At 45.8% G+C, this 17,993-nt stretch overlaps 1 protein-coding gene across 3 annotated transcripts in view; it reads left to right on the top strand.

Moving 5' to 3' along the window:
- The first annotated feature begins 6,038 nt into the window (after positions 1–6,038).
- Positions 6,039–17,993, top strand: part of LOC140464123 (voltage-dependent calcium channel gamma-5 subunit) — a 41,521-nt gene continuing 29,566 nt past the window's right edge. For 2 of the 3 annotated variants that reach the window (XM_072558876.1, XM_072558875.1), the window contains exon 1: positions 6,039–7,186. The gene's annotated coding sequence lies outside the window, so the exon portion shown is untranslated. The remainder of the gene's footprint in view (positions 7,187–17,993) is intronic. The other variant, XM_072558874.1, reaches the window with a different exon arrangement.

Here is a 17,993-nt window from a genome sequence, read left to right as displayed (position 1 = left end):
CTTAGTAATCGCCACCTTCCCTACCTCAGTAATCCCCACCTTCCCTATCTCAGTAATCCCCACCTCCCATGCCTTAGTAATCGCCACCTTCCCTACCTCAGTCATCCCCACCTTCCATATCTCTGTAATCCCCATCTCCCATGCCTCAGTAATACCCACCTTCCATATCTCAGTAATCCCCACCTCCCATACCTCAGTAATCCCCACCTCCCATACCTCAGTAATACCCACCTCCCATACCTCAGTAATCCCCACCTCCCATGCCTTAGTAATCACCACCTTCCCTACCTCAGTAATCCCCACCTTCCCTATCTCAGTAATCCCCATCTCCCATGCCTCAGTAATACCCACCTTCCATATCTCAGTAATCCCCATCTCCCATGCCTCAGTAATACCCACCTTCCATATCTCAGTAATCCCCACCTCCCATACCTCAGTAATCCCCACCTTCCATACCTCAGTAATCCCCACCTTCCATATCTCAGTAATCCCCACCTCCCATACCTCAGTAATCCCCACCTCCCATACCTCAGAAATGCCCACCTCCCATGCCTCACTAATCCCCACCTCTCATACCTCAGTAATCCCCGCCTCCCATACCTCAGTAATCCCCACGTCCCATACCTCAGTAATCCCCACCTCTCATACCTCAGTAATCCCCACCTTCCATACCTCAGTAATCCCCACCTTCCCTACCTCAGTAATCCCCACCTTCCATATCTCAGTAATCCCCACCTCTCATACCTCAGTAATCCCCACCTTCCATACCTCAGTAATCCCCACCTTCCATATCTCAGTAATCCCCACCTCCCATACCTCAGTAATCCCCACCTTCCTTGCTCCATTCCATTCACACCAGTTTGCTCCTCGTCCCCTCAGTTTTTTAATTGCAAAAATATACTTTATTCACAAAAACAGTTCTCTTCATTGGCATATACTGAGGCAGTTATTGTGTCATAGAATCATACAGCACAGAAACAGACCCTTCGTCCCAACTTGTCCATGCTAACCCGGTTTCCCAAACTAAAATAAAACCCATTTGCCTGCGTTTGGCCCCTATCCCTCTCAACTCTTCCTATCCATGTACCCACCTGAATCTCTGTTCAATGTTGTATGGGTGGGTGTAAAAGGCTACTTCCTTTGAAGGGGATTATCATTCCTGTTGTGGTCAGCTAATGCTGCAATCGTTCTTATTGTGTGAGCAAGCTGGGACTAACAGTATTGATATCGTCACTGCTGCCCGTACCGAGTTGGCTGCATTTCCTACAACTGACCAGACTTACAGCAACATTTCATTCATGGATGGCACTTTGGAATGTACTGCGGCTGTAAAAGTGGCAACATAAACACAGGCTGCTACAGACCTTGACTCAACTGTGGTGTGTCCTTTCAAACTCTGAGATCATGATCACAGATGTAAAACCCGCCATCCCTTCTCCTACTGCTGTGATCCCTTCCAGACCAACTCCTACTCGTCTTTCCCAACTACTCCGAAGCATCCCACTTTCCCTGAGATGTCTCCATGGTTACTGTATTGAAGCTCTTTTAGTCAATAGACAATAGCTCTGCACAATCTTTGCTTAACAAGAGGAGCAAAACATTGGAATTTGTCCAAAGTTTGGGAGAAGATTTGGAGCTCGGGTGCTCGTTGTTGTGGTTCTGTTCGCCGAGCTGGGAATTTGTGTTGCAGACGTTTCGTCCCCTGTCTAGGTGACATCCTCAGTGCTTGGGAGCCTCCTGTGAAGCGCTTCTGTGATCTTTCCTCCAGCATTTGTAGTGGTTTGAATCTGCCGCTTCCGGTTGTCAGTTCCAGCTGTCCGCTGCAGTGGTCGGTATATTGGGTCCAGGTCGATGTGTTTATTGATTGAATCTGTGGATGAGTGCCATGCCTCTAGGAATTCCCTTGCTGTTCTCTGTTTGGCTTGTCCTATAATAGTAGTGTTGTCCCAGTCGAATTCATGTTGCTTGTCATCTGTGTGTGTGGCTACTAAGGTCATGTCGTTTCGTGGCTAGTTGGTGTTCATGGGTGCGGATCGTTAGCTGTCTTCCTGTTTGTCCGATGTAGTGTTTTCTGCAGTCCTTGCATGGGATTTTGTACACTACATTAGTTTTGCTCATGCTGGGTATAGGGTCCTTTGTCCTGGTGAGTTGTTGTCTGAGCGTGGCTGTTGGTTTGTGTGCTGTTATGAATCCTAGTGGTCGGAGTAGTCTGGCTGTCAGTTCAGAAATGCTCCTGATGTATGGTAATGTGGCTAGTCCTTTGGGTTGCGGCATGTCCTCATTCCATTGTCCTTCCCTTAGGCATCTGTTGATGAAATTGCGAGGGTATCCGTTTTTGGCGAATACATTGTATAGGTGTTCCTCTTCCTCTTTTTGTAGTTCTGGTGTGCTGCAGTGTGTTGTGGCCCTTTTGAATAGTGTCTTGATGCAACTTCTTTTGTGTGTGTTGGGGTGGTTGCTTTCGTAGTTTAGGACTTGGTCTGTGTGTGTGGCTTTCCTGTAAACCTTTGTGGTGAATTCTCCGTTCGGTGTTCTCTGTACCATCACGTCTTGGAATGGGAGTTGGTTGTCCTTTTCTTCCTCTCTAGTGAATCGGATTCCTGTGAGTGTGGCGTTGATGATCCGGTGTGTGTTCTCTATTTCTGTGTTTTTAATGATTACAAAGGTATCAGCTACATATCTGACCCAGAGTTTGGGTTGAATTTGTGGTAAGACTGTTTGTTCTAATCTTTGCATTACCGCTTCTGCTATGAGTCCAGAGATCGGTGAGCCCATGGGTGTGCCGTTGATTTGTTCATATATTTGATTGTTGAATGTGAAGTGTGTTGTGAGGCACAGGTCTAGTAGTTTGAGTATGCCGTCTTTGTTGATAGGTTCCCCGTCTTGTTGTCTGTTCTGTATGTCCAGCAGGTTGGCTATTGTTTCTCTGGCTAGGGTTTTGTCGATAGAGGTGAACAGTGCCATTACATCGAATGAGACCATGGTTTCTTCCTTGTCTATGTGTATATTTCTGATGATGTCCAAGAATTCCTGTGTCGATTGTATAGATTGTCTGGATCCGCTGATCAGGTGTTTCAGTTTCTGCTGTAGTTCTTTAGCCAGTTTGTGAGATGGTGTCCCTGGTAGTGATACTATGGGTCTGAGTGGGATGTCTGGTTTGTGCACTTTAGGTAGTCCATAGAATCTGGGGGTGTTGTTGCTTTCAGGTTTCATTCTCTGTAGGTCAAACCTGGTTATATGTCCATTTTTCTGTAGATTCCTCAGTGTGTTGTTTATCCTATTGGTGAGCTGTGGGGTGGGGTCAAACTCCCTCTTTCGGTAGGTGTTGGTATCTGCAAGTAGTTGTTGCGCTTTCTGGATGTACTCTGCTTTGTCCAGGATGACCGTCATTCTGCCTTTGTCTGCTGGTCGTATAATTATGCTTTTAGTGCTTCCCTCTCCTTGGGGTTGAGGTTATGTGTTTGTCCTTTCCTTGTTATCAGGGGCACGATACTTTGTCTCACTGTTTGTTGTGTCTCTTCTGTCAATCCATTGTTCCTGAGTGTGCATTCTAGTGTTGCTAGGAAGTCTGCTGTCTTGGCGTTCCTGTGGTTGTAGTTGAGTCCCTTGGCCAGTATTGTTCTTTCCGTGTCTGTGAGCTGTCTGTGGGAGAGGTTTCTAACCCAGGTGTGTGTTGTGGTGTCCTCGCTGTTGTGTGTTAGTTTGGCCATTTTTTCTTTTAGTGCCGTGTTTTTGCGGTGTGTGGTCCTGTTCTGTCCTATGGTGATGGCCTGTTCTATGGTCCGGGTCCATTCCTGATTGGTGATTTTTTAAATTAACGATTTATGGCGCGCAATTTCTTGTCTGTATTTATGTAGTCTGTTGTGTGCGTCTGTAATCATTACCTAGATCATCCTGAATCCATTCTGTCTGGCTGTGTCCCTGGCTTGTGGGCTGTTGACTGGTGGTCTGTATCTGAAACATGGTGGAAGGATTCGATTCTTTCGGCATTCGTGCAGGAACCGGAGTTGTTTGTATGTGGCGCTTAGGCGGTTGGCACAGGATTCCCATTTCCTGGCTTGTCTTAGCGTCTCTCGCCTGTAGGTGTTCAAAGATTGGGAGAAGATTTGTAGCTCGGTGGCTCGTTGTTGTGGTTCTGTTCGCCGATTGGAAGTTGTCATTCCCTGGTGCAAAACCCAAAGGCTTTCCTTCCTCATGCAGGATGGTATTTACATACGTTCAGGTAACCAGAGGCTCCGATAGCTGGACAGCCCCTCCAGAACTGCCTCTGTTCACTCAGTGAGTTGGATCTCTCTCGCTGCAGGAGCCCCACCTTGAGCATCCTCCAATGAGCTCTCACTATCTCTGCTATACTCTGTGAGCAATCTTTCACACTGCAACACCGGTGAGAAGTCCTGAATGATCCTCCCAAGATAGAAATGTAAGTTACTTTGACAGAAGATAATTGCCAAAAAAACACAAATGAGTGGCATTTTCGCATCAACTGTGGTTTTGATAAATTCGGAGTTGATTTATGCCGACTCTGCCTGACGAATAATTGATGGAGCTTCCTGGTGCAGATGGTGGTTATTAGTAACTAGAAGTTAATTTCACAGCTCAACGCCCTTTATTACTTGGTTTGACTGAATGAAACAGCTCCAATAGTCACATTTAGCACATTGGGATGACAGGAACAGAGCTCACACTGGCCATAGAGTGGACCTTTATTGTTTCACACCAGAACATCGAATAGAAAACAAAGGTGGTTTTTAAAGACATCTCTGTAGATGGGGATGGGGAAGTCAGAGATGTTCAAAAATGTGCACAGAAAAGAATTGAAATTGTTAAACTCCAAGGAGCCTGGTTTTCCGCCTTTCCTGCAATACCCCAGAGGATTGTCCCCATCCTGCTTTTCCCCAGGGTCTACCTTGCACAGTGCTCCCCACCCTTCCCCTGGGAAGCCTGCCCCCTGCTGGGGTACACAGGGATTGCTGTGGTGGACAGGAACTCAGTCTCCCCTGAAACCTCAGGGTGCCAGGACTGGGGACCTGGGGCTGCTACATACAGCACTGCCCCACTCCGCCCCTCCCCTCCGCCTCTCTCCTCCTATCACCCCTTCCTCCCACTCACCCTCCTCTACCACTCTCCCCTTCATCTCCCTCTTTCCAGCTCTCTATCCCACCAGTATCCCTCTCTCTCCCTCTTTCCCTATCTCTCCATTTGCCTCCCCCTCCTTACTTCCAGCTCTCCCTCCATACCCCCTGCTCCTCCCACAATCTCCCCCTCCCCTTTTCCCCTTCCCCTCTCCACCTCTCTCCCCCTCCCCCTATATTATTGCCCTCTCTTCACCTCTCCCACTCTCTCTCCACCTCCCCCTCCATCCCCACTCCCCATCACCCTTCCTCCCCCTCCCCCTTTCAACCCCTCCCAATCTCACCACTGCACCTCCCACCCTCACCCCTACCCCATCCCTTCACCCCTCACCCTCACCCGTTCCCCACCCCCTCCCCACCCCCTCCCCTTGCCCCCACCACCTCCTACCGTCACCCCTCCCTACCTCCTTCAACCCCTCCCTGTCATTCCACACCCTCTCCCCCTCACACCCTACCCCCTTGCACCCACCCTCTTCCTTTGCCCCCCACTACCTACCCCTCTACTCCCTCCACCTCCACCCCCTTCCCCTCTCCCCACCTCACTCTCTCCCGCCTCCCCCCATACTGTCCCCATTCTTTCTCTCCACGCTAGCCTTATTCCTCCACCCCCTCTCCCACTCCCACTCCCCCTCACCTTCTCCCATTCCCCCTCTCTCCTATCCCCCTCTCTTCTCTACCTTCCTCCTTGCTGTCTCTCCTCTGCCAACCCCCGTCATTTCCCACTCCTCTCCCCTCACTCCTTTACTTCCCTGCCCCTCTTTCCCTCCCTCCCCCTCCCTCTCCTTCCCTCTCCCTCCCTCTCCTTCCCTCTCCCATTTCCCTTCCTATCTCCGGCTTTCACTCCCCGTCCCTGCCTCCCTCTTCCCCATTCCGCACCCTCACTCTCTGCCCCATCCCCCTCTGCCTCCCCCTCCTCCAACCCTCCCTCGCCCCTCACGCCTCCTCCCCTCTCTCCACCTACCTCCCTCTCTCTCCCTCCTTCCTTCACTCTCTCTCCCTCCCTCCTTCCCCCTCCCTCCCCTGCCTCTCTCTCTCCCTCCCTCTCCTTCTCCCTCCCCCTCTCCCTCTCTCTCCCTCTTCCTCCCTCTCTTTCTCCTTCCCTGCCTCCCTCCCTCTCTCCATTCATTCCTCCATTCCTCCCTCCATCCATCCATCATTCGCTCCCTCTCTCCATCACTCCCTCCCTCTCTTCCCCTCCCCCCCCCTCTCTCTCTCTCTCCCAGTCTCTCCTCCCGCGCCCTGTCTCTCCTCCTCCTCCCTCCCTGGTCCACTCGGATTCCCGGCTGGTCCTAGTCTCGGGAATCCGCGCAGGGACAGGCGGAGTTTCTGGTGAAGTTTCTATTTCCGACAATCACAAAGCTGGAGAGAGAGAGCTCCACACTCCGAGAGGCAGAGAGATAGGGCCGCCAGTCAGAGACAGAGAGTCCGTGTGTGTGTGAGAGAGAGAGAGAGATGCAGTGAGAGTGTGAGTGACAGGCAGGGAGAGAGTCCGTGAGAGTGAGAGTCAGTGAATGAGAGAGAGAGAGGGAAGGTGAGGCAGGCAGAGAGTGAGTGAGAGAGTTAGTGAGAGAGAGAGATTGAGAGTGAGTGAGGGAGAGGGAGGATGAGGCAGGGAGAGAGTCAGTGAGTGAATGAGAGAGAGAGGGGGAAGGTGAGGCAGGCAGAGAGTGAGAGAGTTAGTGAGAGAGAGAGATTGAGAGTGAGTGAGGGAGAGGGAGGATGAGGCAGGGAGAGTGAGTGAGTGAATCAGTGAGAGAGAGGCAGTGAGGGAGAAATTGAGAGAGTGAGGGAGGGTGAGGGTGAGGCAGGGAGAGAGAGTGAGTGAGAGAGAGGCAGTGAGGGAGAGATTGAGAGTGAGGGAGAGGGAGGGTGAGGCAGGGAGAGAGTGTGAGTGAGAGAGAGGCAGTGAGGGAGAGACTGAGAGTGAGGGAGAGGGAGGGTGAGGCAAGGAGAGAGTGTGAGTGAGAGAGAGGCAGTGAGGGAGCAGTGACCCTCGGTTCCGGATCCCAGCTGAAGGAACAGAGGGAGCGCCTTGACCCTGGGAGCTGCGGCAGGTAGGAACGGTCTGATCTCCTTCTCCCTCACACACACACACCCCCCCCCGGGACACGGGCTCCCTGCTACTTTGGGCGTGGGGTGGGGGATCTGAAAAGGCTTTGAAAGACTGATGTTGACCACAAGCTGGACAGGACCCGAGCAGAGAGCGGCAGCTGGGACTCCGGTTCCCTTTGGAAGCAATTTCCTCAAAGTGTGTCACCCTCCGAGTGTTTTCTGCTTCTACACAGTCTCTAGTGGATTTTACCGTTTCATTTTATATTTAAAAATGGTCTTGCGAGCTTCCTATTACAGTGAGCAGGTTGGATTCGATTGAACGTGAGGTTGTATTTTCCATTTATCAATATTAACAATTGACAAAAGGCAGATCCCTCGCTAGTGCAGGGCAAGACCAGCTCCTGCTGTAGGTCTCCCTCAGAGCTTTATGTTTTAAAACAAACACATTTCTGTATTAACTGAAACGTCAACCTCTGAAGAAACGCGGCAGGTCTGGGAGACACACACAGAGAGGAGCAGAGTTAAAATTTCCAGCCCAGCTCAGAAAAAAAAACCTGGTCACTGCACGGTAACCGAGAAACGGCGGAGTTTTTTCAGCATCCTCTGTTTTAGTTTCAGATTTGCAGCATCCACAGTTCTTAGTGTTGTGATGGATGGAGGTTTGAGCTGCTCTGTTCCGGACTGGGTCAAAGTTCTAGCTGATTGATGAGCCACTGTCTGTGCTCTCACATCAGCAGCAGTCAGCTGCTCTCCCGGGAGGCTGCCTCTGCCCATTCTGCAGTTTATGAAGACACCAATTTCTCCACAAACCATCTCAGAGACAGCAAAGAGCATACACAACGTTTAACCAAAAAAAAAATCCCATCTGCTTCACTGTCCCAGAGTCAGTATATTGAGTACAGGAGTTGGGAGGTCATGTTGCGGCTCTACAGGACATTTTTGGAATTCTGTGTGCGATTCTGGTCTCCCTTCTATCAGAAAGATTTAGTTAACATTGAAAGGGTATCAGAAAAGATTTACAAGGATGTTGTTGGGTTTGGAGGATTTGAGCTATAGGGAGAGACTGAACAGGCTGGGGCTGTTTTCCCTGGAGCATTGGAGGCCTTATAGAGGTCTATAAAATCATGTGGGGCATGGATAGGATAAATAGACAAGATCTTTTCCCTTGGGTTGGGGAGTTCAGAGCTAGAGGGCATAGGTTTAGGGTGAAAGGGACAAGATAGGGTGATGGGTGGCACGGTGGCACAGTGGTTAGCACTGCTGCCTCACAGTGCCAGAGACCCGGGTTCAATTCCCGCCTCAGGCGACTCTCTGTGCGGAGTTTGCACATTCTCCCCGTGTCTGCGTGGGTTTCCTCTGGGTGCTCCGGTTTCCTTCCACAGTCCAAAGATGTGCAGGTCAGGTGAATTGGCCATGCTAAATTGCCCGTAGTGTTAGGTAAGGGGTAGATGTAGATGTAGGGGTATGGGTGGGTTGCGCTTCGGCGGGGCGGTGTGGACTTGTTGGACCGAAGGGCCTGTTTCCACACTGTAAGTAATCTAATATTAAAAGAGACCTAAGAGGCAACTTTTTCACGCAGAGGTTGGTACGTGTATGGAATGAGCTGCCAGAGGATGTGGTGGAGGCTGGTACAATTGCAACATTTAAAAGGCATCTGGATGGGTATATGAATAGGAAGGGTTTGGAGGGAAATGGGCCAAGTGCTGGCAAATGGGACTAGATTTATTTCGGATATCTGTTGGTGTGGATGGGTTGGACTGAAGTGTCGGTTTCTGTGCTGCGCATCTCCGTGACTACGGCACAGAAATGTCCCAGGAATAGACCAGCCTCATCCTGCCTGATGTTAAACCGACAGCAGTTTCCAGCCAATAGCCCAGTAACTGCAGCCGTGCCTTAAAGGGGAACACTGCAGCCCTCACTGCTATCTCTCTCTCAGTGCTGGAGACACCCTCCACTCCCTCCTCAATCACACAGCAATTTTGATGAAAGAAACACTTAAAGTTTCTAAAATATAAAGAGACGCACAGGAGGGTTTTATTGTTAGTACGGTGAGGTGTGATCTGGGAAGGTAATTCAGTCCTAACTTTCACAGGGGAAGTGGAGAAAGGTCTGAAAGGGCCCAGGGAAAGTGCAGGGGGTGGGATTCTTTATTCTTCTCACAGTTAGCACAGCCGCAGTGGGCTGAACGATCTACATCAGTGGGGCAGTTCTCTATAAAAGGAATATCCAGAGCCCTCTATTGAAGGGGAGACTGAAGAGCAGCTGGAACCATCGCTGATTGCACCAACAATGCTTCCTTTTCAAATTGGAATGTTTAATTTCATTTAACAGAATCAGGATAATTGTTGTCAGTGGAAAGCTCACAGACCCAAAGGTGACAATCTCAACTGATACACACAGCATAGAACAAGAATTATTGTACTTTTTATTGTACAACTTTTATTGTGATTTTGTACAATAAAAAACAGAAATTGCTGGAGAAACCAATCAAAAGGAATGAAGAGGAATGCAGGAAAAGGTGAGGGCTAAGGGCAGACTCAGGGATAGTCCTCAATGACCACTGACTTCCTCATTTTAAAGTAAAACTAATTTCACTTGAGTTGTAAAGTTTGGTGGGGGAAGTCATTGTATCATTGCATCCTCAGAATCCAAAGAGCAAGAGCGCTTTATGGATTGTGTGCAGTGTATTTTAAAATAAAGACCTTAATCCCATTCTTGCTATAGTCTGAATGCTGACAGGGGAGTTCAGGTTGAAGTCCGCTGTTGAGAGTCAGTAATTTCCTTACCCAATCTTCCTCTCTCTCTCGTAGCTCTTTCACTGTCACCTCTTCATACAGTATGCATTATTTTGCACTCAAAACTTATAATTACAGTGTAGTGCAAAGACTGAAATTATATACAAAGTAAGAGTAATGTCATCATCTATCACAAATAGAAAGGTAGATAAAGTGTATTCATGAGCAACTACACAAAAGGTGTCCACTTCAGTCAAATAAATTAACATTTTCTGATTTAGATTTCAGTGTTTCTACAAAAGCTTCTAAGAATGTTAGTTTGTGGAATGATGAACGGCTTTAATTGTATCAGTACATAAATATGTTACATCATCAATATAAAAATATAACAGTTTTATGTGTTACATTGGTAACCACATGCACGTAAGGTTACCAGCAAAAAAAGACTTATGGATAGTTTTATGGGTAACCTTGTTTTTAAAATGAAACAAATAAACCTGATTTGTTTCCGCATTGTTATCATTTGCTGATTTAAAAAAAATATTTTTGTTATCCAGGGCTACAGACAAGGAATCATCAGTATATATATCTATTTATATTTATTAATTCTGATTGTTCAAACTCTCAGGGTGAAAATGTCCCTCCACACTTCCTTGACAGTAATGTCACTGGAGGAGCAGCCTTGAGATTTGTAGATACAATAAGAGGAAGCACAGTAAATAATGAGCTGCAAGGACTATTGATGAAATTGTGGAATAGGCAACAAAATAGCAGGTGCAATTCAATGTCAGGGACCGTAATTTGTGTCATTTTGGTTTGAAAAGTTATTGGAATTTGAATGAAGGAATATAAGAAATAGGAGGAAGGCACAACCCAAGTAAGTGTGATTTTCTGGGAATTTGGTGCAGAGTAGAAGAGATCCTTTTTGCAGTTCATAGTTTGTAAGATCTTTTTAACAGAATAAATTGAGGCTCAGGATTGGGACAGACTCAATGGGTCAAAGGGCCTCTTCTGTACTGTATGATTCTATGAGAGGAGAGGCCATTCGGCCCACTCTGCCATTCAGTGAGATCAAACCAATCTGCTGCTTTGTCCTTGTGCTTTACCCTGTCCTTTTAATGAGTTAATGTGTAGAAACCTATCCATCTCAGTCTTGAGTGGACACAGCAAGTCAGCCTCCATGCTCCCCTGGGCCAGACAATTCTGAGATCCACTACCCTCTGAGTCCTCAATGACCTTCCCCGTTATTCAGAGACTAACCCAACCCTTGGAAGTTGGATATTGTGGCAGAGGGTGGCTAAGGTTCAAAAAGACCAATGACCTAAATCGATAAGTCACCACAAATGGTTCATGGAGCTGAATGATGAACTTCCAATAAAAAGATGTTGAGTTGTAATAGTGGTTCTATGTGTAACCTTAATAACTCAGTGCAGTATGTAGTTCTAAGCTTCACACTACAAGGAGGATGTTGGGACATTGACGAAGAATGAGCAGGTTGACTGAGATGTGGCCTGGTATTAGGCAATAAAAAGGTTTTGTAAATGTGATTAGTTTGCGTTTAGAGAATAATTTGATAAAAATATTTAGAATAATGAGAGTTGGGAATGATGAGGATTGTCTCAGAGATTGAAGGGTCTACAGTGTGGGGAGATAAGGAGAAGATTACAAATGAGAGATTTAAAAGGAACTTCTTGCACTGAGAATTGAGAAGCTGCAGAATGCCCTACCCGAGCTAGTGACTGAAACAGAGACAATTCTCCCTTTTAAGGATAGATCAGATCTGCTCAAGGAAAATGATATAAAGAATAGCAATGAATTTGAATAGCTGTCTTTGTGGGAGATAGAGATGACTATGAATTGATTGCTGTGAATAACTTGGTTTTGTGTTGTAGTTTCCATTGTGTTATGAAAGTGTTGATGCATATCAACAGAAAGACATTTCAATAAATATTTATAGCAGATCTTGGAGCTGTACTAATTTCAGAGAAGCTCTTTAAGACATTGTACATGTTTAATCATTTGTGGATCTCATTTTTAAGCTTTCCATGAATGAAATAGTTGCATTAGAACTCAGTATTGCTTTGAGAACCAATAGCTAATTGAATTCTGATTATCGGTCTAGGTAATGTTAGAAAGGACAAAATTATTTAAAGATAGTGAGAGAGTCGGATAGGACAGAAGACAGCCTTTGGCCCATTGAGGCTATATTAACCTATTACCTTTGAGCTTTTTGTAGAAATAAATCTATTTGTCACACCATGCTAAATTGTCCATCGTGTTTAGGGATGTGTGGTTTAGGTGCATTAGTCTGGGGTAAATGTAGAATATTAGGGTAGGGGAATGGGCCTGGGTGGGTTACTCTTTGGAGGGTTGAGGTGGACTTGTTGGGCCAAATGGCCTGTTTCCATACCGAACAGATTCTAAAAATTTGAAAAGAGATGTTGGTTAAGATCAACAGGGATGTCAAAATGGAATATAAGACTATCCTGGTTGATATGGTGATTTTTGTACCGGAACACAGAATGTAAGAAGCAATCTGATTTGGGTCGATTTACTGGTGAAATGTCGATGACACAGTAGTGCAGCAGAAGGTGTTTTTCTGACATTAAGATGTGTTATTAGAGCTGAGTGGCAAAGCACTGACTCTGTATCTAAATTCTCCTGTACTGGACGTCTGCCTGTGTGATCCTGAATCTGGAGGAAAGAGGGTCTCACTTGCCAGAAGTGAGGAATATCACTGCAAGTGCAGAAGTCATCAGAAACAAAATCTCTGTCTACCAGCCATCATCAATCTTAATCCAAATCCAAACTCATTGCATTTTTGTTTCCTCTTAATGTTTGTTTTATTCTCAGTTGGAAATGTGTATTCATCCTGCCTTTCCTGTGCTAGTCTGTATTTGTTCCTTTAGTTAAGGTTCAAGGCTGAGTTTCCATTTGAAAATTCACCTCTGCTATTGGTGGTGAATTTCAAAGCAAGCTTTCAAATCCGGGTGAAAGAATGTCTGTCCATTTTATTCTTTGTTCCCACTATTTATTGACTCTCCCTCCAGTATAAAACTACTCCTCAGAAAGAATCGTTAAACATTAAACATTTCTTGATGGAGTTTATGAACCACTTGTTAAGAAGCCCACTTGAGTGAGTTTAGATGGTCCAGTCCATAACTTCCTTTCTTTCCTTGGTTACTTAATACCCACTCCCTAATGGTATGTTCAAGACTTCAAAAATCTCCATCTGAATTCATGATGGTGTGGTTCAGTTTGTCAATATACTAAGGCAATTCTCTGATATATCCCAGTGTTAAGCTAATTTATTAGACACATCACCTTCCATTTTTTTCTTCCATTTTTCTTCTATTTTACTTTTCTTTGGAGCCTTTTGTGGCGGGTTAGTCAGTGACATCAGCATGGCAGCGAGAGCAGGCCGTGTCCAAAATGGTGACTCCTCCTGTTGGCCGGAAGTTGTGGCGGACTTGGTTTCTCACAGCGACTGGAGGCAATGGTGGCAGTGGACTTTTTAAGATGGTGGCACCGGCAAGGTGACATCTTGGAGGAGGGCGGCTGGAGCAGGAGTTCTAATGAGATAGCAGCGGCGGCCTGGCCTGGCAGCGGAGCCAGGGACTCCTGATTGTAGTAGACCCAGAACGGGGACTCCTGGCATTGGCAAGGAGGTGGTGGCTGTAGGGGGGTGTATGCCTGGAGTAAGGGGTCCTGGTGTCATTAAGGTGGCAGTGGAGCTGGGGTCTCTTGGTCACAGGGTGAGTGTGAAATCAACATGGGACCAGGCATTGGCAGTGCTGTCGATGGGGTGGGCTCAGCGGCAAAGAGTGTTTTTAGAATCCCTGCAGTGTGGGAACAGGCCCTTCAGCCCAACAAGTCTACACCAACAAGAGATGGCACCTAAAGGATTGGTGACTCCTATGTTGGTGGGTCTGGCACAGAGGGGTGGTGGTACACGTGTAGTGGGTGAGCTGGCTCAGCACTCGGGACTCTCTTTCAGCTAAATCCTTTATCCTTTTTATTCTGAAACTATTCAAAATGGCATCAGATTGTGGCAATTGATGCTTTTCGCTGTATTTGACTGTATTGTTTCCTGTAAAATTCAAGTGACAAATAAATCAGCAAACTGATAGGTTAATGGAATATATTCATTTTGTAAGATGAATTGCTTATATTTGTAACCTACTGCTCTGCCACCAATTAATATTATTGAATATTACGGTCTTCTATGTCGCAACTATCATTCTGCTCAGAGCCTGTGTGAGAATTGTTAGCCATATGTTACAAGGCAGACAGAGATGTGGAGACAAGGCAATCTCACACTTCCATCAGTCTGCCTTCTTGAATGCATTTCTCTATTTCATTGCGAGGAATCTTTCAGCCTCAGAGTTGTGTAATTAAACATGATCCACTGAGGCTGGAAAATGCACGCTTCAATTATTTATTGTGTCTTAATAATTTTACTAAAAGCTCCACAGCCATAACAAGCCATCACGGGACTAATGTCAAAATCAATTATCCTTGGCATTCCTCTCCGCACTCTTTCTAATGCATCAGTGACCTTTTTAAATACACAGGGGTCAGAACCAGATACATTGTGTGCAGTCTGTTCTGATGAGTGTTTGAGGGATTTAAAGAGATAGGTTTCTCCTATCCAGAAATAATTTCTGAATTTCTAAGTTGAATGTTAATAGCAGGGCCTTTGCGGAAATAGTAGACATTAAACACTAATCAATGTCTAAACAAGGAAAATAGAATTGAAAATTCTGACATGACAAGCAGGTCCCACTATGTTGCATCAACATGTCTGTTTTACTGCAAATATGTGTCTCAGCTGCAGTCGAACAGATCTGCCTCCCTATAACAGAAGCATATTTATCTACACCACATTATTATTGCAGCAAACTTAGATGAATGTGAAATATATTCAGGTAGTAATTTATGGACAAAAATAGATCCTCAACATTTACCTCCCCTTTGAATAACAGCTGCCACAGCTGACAATACATCAGTGAATATACACGTTTTCATTAGTTTGTGTAAAGGCGAGGGTTATTTTAATAAAGAATGTGCGAAGCCAGCTCTTCCATCATTTTCAAAGCTTGCCCCAGATTGTGCCCCTTGGGCTTTCGGTTAATGCTATCCCCTAATAACAAGGTGTGCTCTCGAGACTGTGTTGACATGTCTTTACCATCAGTTGCTGAAGAAAGAGCTCACACTTGCACAGTGCTTTGCACACCCTCAGTGTAAGAAAACAATTCTGGCAAAACCTCTTTTTTTTTCTAAATAAAGGAAAACAAAAGCTATGGGTATGGTGACCAGATTTGGTCATTCATGTGGATGGTATAAATGGGATTACACGACAGTGTTGTGAATTACTGGAGAGAGAGTTAGCAGATAAGAGAGATAATGGGGTTCATTTATTAAGTAAATGTCATGTTTGTACTTATAAGAGAAATGTGCGACTCAGTTAAGTTATACAAAATATAGGTTATTTCAAAAAATCCTCTCCATGGCCAGATTGGTAATACATTTTCCACTATCCAAAAATCTTTTTTCACTCTGATTTAGAAAATAAGGACAACTGTTTTCCTAAATTGATCCAATCCCAGAAGACATAGGAGCAGAAATTAGGCCGTTCAGCTCATTGGGTTTGCTCCACCTTTCGATCATGGCTGATAAGTTTTTCAACCCCATTTTCCCATTTTCTCCCTGTAACCCTTGATCCCCTTGATACTCGAGGACCTCTCTATCTCTGTTTTAAATATGCTCAATGACCTGGCCTCCACAGCCTTCCGTGGCAACGAATTCCACAGATTCGCCACTTTCTGGCTGAAGATGTTTCTCCTGGGCGGCACGGTGGCACAGTGGTTAGCACTGCTGCCTCACAGTGCCGGAGACCCGGGTTCAATTCCCGCCTCAGACGACTGACTGTGTGGAGTTTGCACATTCTCCCCGTGTCTGCGTGGGTTTCCTCCGGGTGCTCTGGTTTCCTCCCACAGTCCAAAGATGTGCAGGTCAGGTGAATTGGCCATGCTAAATTTCCCGTAGTGTTAGGTAAGGGGTAGATGTAGATGTAGGGGTATGGGTGGGTTACGCTTCGGTGGGGCGGTGTGGACTTGTTGGGCCGAAGGGCCTGTTTCCACACTGTAAGTAATCTAATCCTTCTCTTCATTTTCAAGGGTCTTCCCTTTACACTAAGGCTGTGCCCTCAGGTCCTCATCCCTCCTGCCAATGGAAAGATCTTCCCAACATCCACTCTGTCTAGGCCATCAAGTATTCTGAAAGTTTCAATCCGATCCTCCCTCATCCTTCTAAACTTGAGTATAGACCCAAACTCCTCAAACATTCCTCATATTTTAAGCCTTTAATTCCTGGGATCATTCTCGTGAACCTCCTCTGGACCCACTCCAGAGTCAATACATCTTTCCTGGCAGTCATATTTGCTCACAAATGATGCAAGTAATTATGACTGACTATTGCATAAAATAATAAGTATGCTTTTATTTGTCAAAAACTATGATACCAAAGTATTAAGGTACCAAAGTATTAAAATGGAAATAGAATTATAAAAGTTTATGCTTGAATACTTCTGATGGCCAAGATTATTGTGAGCAGTTGTATAGTTAAAATTCTATACGGTCAAGTGTTCATCTGTGAATGGCTCCATTTAGTTGACACAATTATGCAGTAAATCTGTTTATTTCAAAAGGTTTATTTCAAAACAAAGTGATGGTGTGGTGCCGGATATTCAATGTATACCCCTCCTGTTGAAGGTTGGAGGAAGACAAATGCATTTTTGAATCAAATTGGTTTCAATTTGACCATAACTTGACCATAGGAAATTAGAGCAGCTCAGCAATAGTAAAGTTGTCATAGTCCCCACTCTCACATTAATGAGAAAGGACAGTTGGTGGATTAACCTGAGGGTCACTGTGCCTCAGAGGAGGGGAGAGAATGAAAAAGAGAGTTCAATAAGGCATTTGATAAGGTTCCCCATGGTGGGCTGTTGGAGGAGATGAAGTCACGTGGGGTCCAAGGTGTACCTAGCTAGATGGATAGAGAACTGGCTGGGCAACAGGAGACAGAGAGTAGTAGTGGAAGGGAGTTTCTCAAAATGAAGTTCTATGACCAGTGGTATTCCACAGGGATCCGTGTTGGGACCACTGTTGTTTGTGATATACATAAATGATTTGGAGGAAGGTATAAGTGATCTGATTAGCAAGTTTGCAGGTGACATTAAGATTGGTGGGTTAGCAGATAGTGAAGGGGACTGTCAGAGAATACAGCAGAATACAGATAGATTGGAGAGTTGGGCAGAGAAATGGCAGATGGAGTTCAATCTCAGCAAATGTGAGGTGATGCATTTTGGAAGATCCAATTCAAGAGTGAACTGTACAGTAAATGGAGAAGTCCTGGGGAAAATTGATGTACAGAGAGTTCTGGGTGTTCACGTCCATTGTATCCTGAAGGTGGCAATTCAGGTCAATAGAATGGTCAAGAAGGCACACAGCATGCTGTCCTTCATCGGACAGGGTATTGAGTACAAGAGTTGGCAGGTCATGTTGCAGTTGTGTAAGACTTTGGTTCAGCCATATTTGGAATACTGCGTACAGTTCCGATTGCCATATTACTAAAGGATGTGGATGCTTTGGAGAGGGTACAGAGAAGGTTCGCCAGGATGTTGCCTGGTATGGAGGGCGCTAGCTATGATGAGAGGTTGTGTATATTGGGAATATTTTCATTAAAAAGACAGAGGTTGAGTGGGGACCTGATTGAGGTCTACAAAATCATGAGAGGTATAAACAGGGTGGATAGCAAGAAGCTTTTTCCCAAAGTGGGGGACTCACTTACTAGGGGTCACGAATTCCAAGTGAGAGGGGACAAGTTTAGGAGAGATATGTATGAAAGGTTCTGCTGGCGACATGTTCCAAGCTCTTATGTAGCACCACCCTCTGTGTAGAGGTGGGCACGATAGTGCCATTTAATATGTATTTAGACAGATACATGAATGGGCGGGGAGCAGAGGGATACAGATCCTTAGAAAATAGGCAACAGGTTTAGATTGAGGATCTGG

This window comes from Chiloscyllium punctatum, chromosome 39 (genome assembly GCF_047496795.1).
Source record: "Chiloscyllium punctatum isolate Juve2018m chromosome 39, sChiPun1.3, whole genome shotgun sequence".
Taxonomy (NCBI): domain Eukaryota; kingdom Metazoa; phylum Chordata; class Chondrichthyes; order Orectolobiformes; family Hemiscylliidae; genus Chiloscyllium; species Chiloscyllium punctatum.
This window is presented reverse-complemented; position numbering and strand designations above follow the sequence as displayed.